The 4036-nt window shown below is 40.7% G+C and overlaps 1 pseudogene; it reads left to right on the forward strand.

Moving 5' to 3' along the window:
• Positions 1-3005: 3005 nt before the first annotated feature.
• On the forward strand, positions 3006-3779 carry LOC102266822 (large ribosomal subunit protein uL11-like; annotated as a pseudogene).
• The last annotated feature ends 257 nt before the right edge of the window (positions 3780-4036 follow it).

The following is a 4036-nucleotide window of genomic DNA, read 5'->3' on the forward strand; positions in this document are numbered from 1 at the left end:
GGAGATCAGCCCTGGGATTTCTTTGAAGGGAATGATGCTAAAGCTGAAACTCCAGTACTTTGGCCACCTCTTGCGAAGAGTTGACTCATTGGAAAAGACCCTGATGCTGGGAAATATTGAAGGCAGGAGGAGAAGGGGACGACAGAGGATGAGATGTCTTGATGGCATCACTGACTCGATGGACGTGAGTCTCAGTGAACTCCGGGAGTTGGTGATGGACAGGGAGGCCTGGCGTGCTGCGATTCATGGGGTTGTGAAGACTCGGACATGGCTGAGCAACGGAACTGAACTTAACTGAACTGATAAACCATAGCTAGTCATTTCATTTGAGTTTCAATGACTTGTAAAATGTCAGGATTTGACCAAGGGATTACTTAAGACCATTTGGTTCTCTTAGGTCTATTTTATTCTTATTTGGAGCCTTGGTTTATAAATTTTATGTTTATATTTAAATGATAAATCAGGTTGAATTTTTATTTTATTAGTATTCTGGAAACCATAAAACAAAAGATTTGTAATTGTATGTTTTACCTGTGAATGGATTACAATTATCTGCATGAGCACTGCTAGAACTAAAATTATAATGATGAACAATAATCATGAGGTTGAACAAAAACAAAACAACCAAGTTATAGAAATATGATTTCATACATATAAAACTGAAAAGTATATGAAAGCATCCAAAAGAACATAAAATTTAGGCATGTGCTTATATGTGGTATGAGAATAAAAGGAATGATGAATAAGCAAATCAAGATAATGGTTACTTTTTCCGAAATAGAAGCGAGGAAAAGAAGGGTGGCTTCAGAAAAGGGACGCATTGGTCTCTAAAGTATGTTGACGTTCTGTTTGTTAAACCAAGTTCAGAATACATGTGTTAACTGGTATTGACATCTTCTATTGGCAGATGGGGGATTCCCTGGTGACTCAAATGGTAAAGAGTCTGCCTACAATGTGGGAGACCCTAGTTCAATCCCTGGGTCAGGAAGATCCTCTGGAGAAGGAAATGGCAACCCACTCCAGTACTCTTGCCTGGAAAATCCCATGGATGGAGGAGCCTGGTGGGCTACAGTCCATGAGATCACAAAGAGTTGGACATGACTGAGCAACTTTACCTCTTCTACCTGCATTATGCTATTATTTTTATGTTAGAAATAGTTCATAATAAATCTAGGAGTGATCATCTACTGACTGCAAAGCAAATTGGTACAATTATTTTGTAGGGCAACTCAGCAATATTTTGTGAAGCTGAAGATAAGTGCAGTCTGTAAAACAGCAGTTACATTTAAATGTGTACACTTTAGAGTAGTGCTTTTTGTATTTATTTTAATCCAGGGATGATTTTATCTCCCAGGGGACATTTGACAACATCTGGAGACATTTTTGTTGATCATAAAATAGGGATTACCATTGACTTGTAGTGGGTAAAGACCAGGGATACTACTAAATACCCTACAATACACAGGGCAGTTCCTCATTTCTGACTTCAGCAACAGAATTATCCTGCACCAGATGTCAAGTTTGAGAAACCCTATCCTAGAGAATTGCACATCCATGTATACAAAAAAGCATATTTAAAAATGCTCATTACAATGTTTATCAGTTCAGTTCAGTCGCTCAGTCATGTCCGACTCTTTGCAACCCCATGAATCGCAGCACGCCAGGCTTCCCTGTCCATCACTAACTCCTGGAGTTCACCTAAACTTACGTCCACCAAGTCAGTGATGCCATCCAGCCATCTCATCCTCTGTCGTCCCCTTCTCCTCCTGCCCCCATCCCTCCCAGCATCATTGTCTTTTCCAATGAGTCAACTCTTTGCATGAGGTGGCCAAAGTATTGGAGTTTCAGTTTCAGCATCAGTCCTTCCAAAGAATACCCAGGACTGATCTCCTTTGGAATGGACTGATTGTATCTCCTTGTAGTCCAAGGGCCTCTCAAGAGTCTTCTCCAACACCACAGTTCAAAAACATCAATTCTTCAGCACTCAACTTTATTCACAGTCCAAATTTCACATCCATACATGACCACTGAAAAAACCATAGCCTTGACTAGACAGACCTTTGTTGGCAAAATAATGTCTCTGCTTTTGAAAATGCTATCTAGGTTGGTCATAACTTTCCTTCCAAGGAGGAAGCGTCTTTTAATTTCATGGCTGCAGTCACCATCTGCAGTGATTTTGGAGCCCAAAAAAATAAAGTCTGACACTGTTTCCACTGTTTCCCCATCTATTTCCCATGAAGTGATGGGACCAGATGCCATGATCTTTGTTTTCTGAATGTTGAGTTTTAAGCCAACTTTTCCACTCTCCTCTTTCACTTTCATCAAGAGACTCTTTAGTTCTTCAATTTCTGCAACAAGGGTGGTGTCATCTGCATATCTGAGGTTATTGATATTTCTCCCAGCAATCTTGATTCCAGCTTGTGCTTCCTCCAGCCCAGCATTTCTCATAATGTACTCTGCATATAAGCAGGGTGACAATATACAGCCTTGACGAACTCCTTTTCCTATTTGGAACCAGTCTGTTGTTCCATGCCCAGTTCTAACTGTTGCTTTCTGACCTGCAATGTTTATAGCAATGAATATATTGAGATAATAGAAATATCTATCAATCTGAGCATGCCTCAATAGATTTTGCTATAGTCAAAAAATGGAACTGGATAATAATGAAAATAATTAAACTAGAGCAATTTAAACACATTGAATAAAAACGTGGAGGAATATATATGATATATTTTCTATAAAGTACAAAAGCATTCAACAGAAATGTAGTTATAAAATATGTATGCTGCTGCGGCTAAGTCGCTTCAGTCATGTCCGACTCTGTGCGACCCCATAGACGGCAGCCCACCAGGCTCCCCTGTCCCTGAGATTCTCCAGGCAAGAACACTGGAGTGGGTTGCCATTTCCTTCTCCAATGCATGAAAGTGAAAAGTGAAAGTGAAGTCGCTCAGTCGTATCCGACTCTGTGGGCCCCATGGACTGCAGCCCACCAGGCTCCTCCATCCATGGGATTTTCCAGGCAAGAGTGCTGGAGTGGGGTGCCATTGCCTGCTCCGAAAATACATATAGAAGTCTTCTATTGGCTTTCAGCTGGGAGGAGGCAGAGGTGCAGCTTTCGTAGGTCATCCCGAATCCAGGTTCATCTGACACCAGCTGCCTCCACCATCCCGCCTAAATTCGACCCCAGCGAGATCAAATTAGTGTACCTGAGGTGCACCAGTGGGGAAGTTGGTGCCAGGTCTTCTCTGGCCCCCAAGATCGGCCCCCTGGGTCTGTCTCCATAAACTGTTGGTGATGACACTGCCAAGGCAACTGGTGATTGGATGGGTACAAGAATGACAATGAAACTGACCATTCAGAACATACAGGCTCAGATTGAGGTGGTACCTTCTGCTTCTACCCTGGTTATGAAAGCCCTCAAGGAACCATGAAGAGTCAGAAAGAGGCAGAAAAACATTAAGCACAGTGAAAATATCACTTTTGATGAGACTGTCAACATTGCCTGGCAGATGCGGCATCAATCTCTAGCTAGAGAACTCTCTAGAACCATTAAAGAAATCCCGAGGACTGCCCAGTCTGTGGGCTGCAATGTTGACGGCTGCCACCCTTAGGACATCGTAGATGGTATCAACAGTGATATGGTAGAGTGCCCAGCTAGGAAAGGAACTGCAACTTTACAACAGCAAAGGAAAAAGAAAAATAAAGGATTATTTGACAACCAAAAAAAAAAAATATATATATATATATGCATAGAAGCAATGAATACTGAATTATATTAATGGTTAATTCTTGGGAGGACAGGAGGGAAAGGCATAGTAAAAGAAAAGGTAAATGGACTAGGGAATATTATGAACTTAATTTAAATTCTACCTATAACATTATAATTCTAAGAAGTTGATGCAAATATTGCAAAATATTGTTTAGTTTCTAGTGGAAGTTTGTATTATCTTCAAAAAGTATCATGGTAATCTAAGCTATGGGCATTACTGAAAAGTTTCTCATAAACAAAGCTTCCATATTTTTATAAATGCCAATT

This window comes from Bos mutus, chromosome 7, assembly GCF_027580195.1.
Source record: "Bos mutus isolate GX-2022 chromosome 7, NWIPB_WYAK_1.1, whole genome shotgun sequence".
In the NCBI taxonomy this organism is placed as follows: Eukaryota; Metazoa; Chordata; class Mammalia; order Artiodactyla; family Bovidae; genus Bos; species Bos mutus.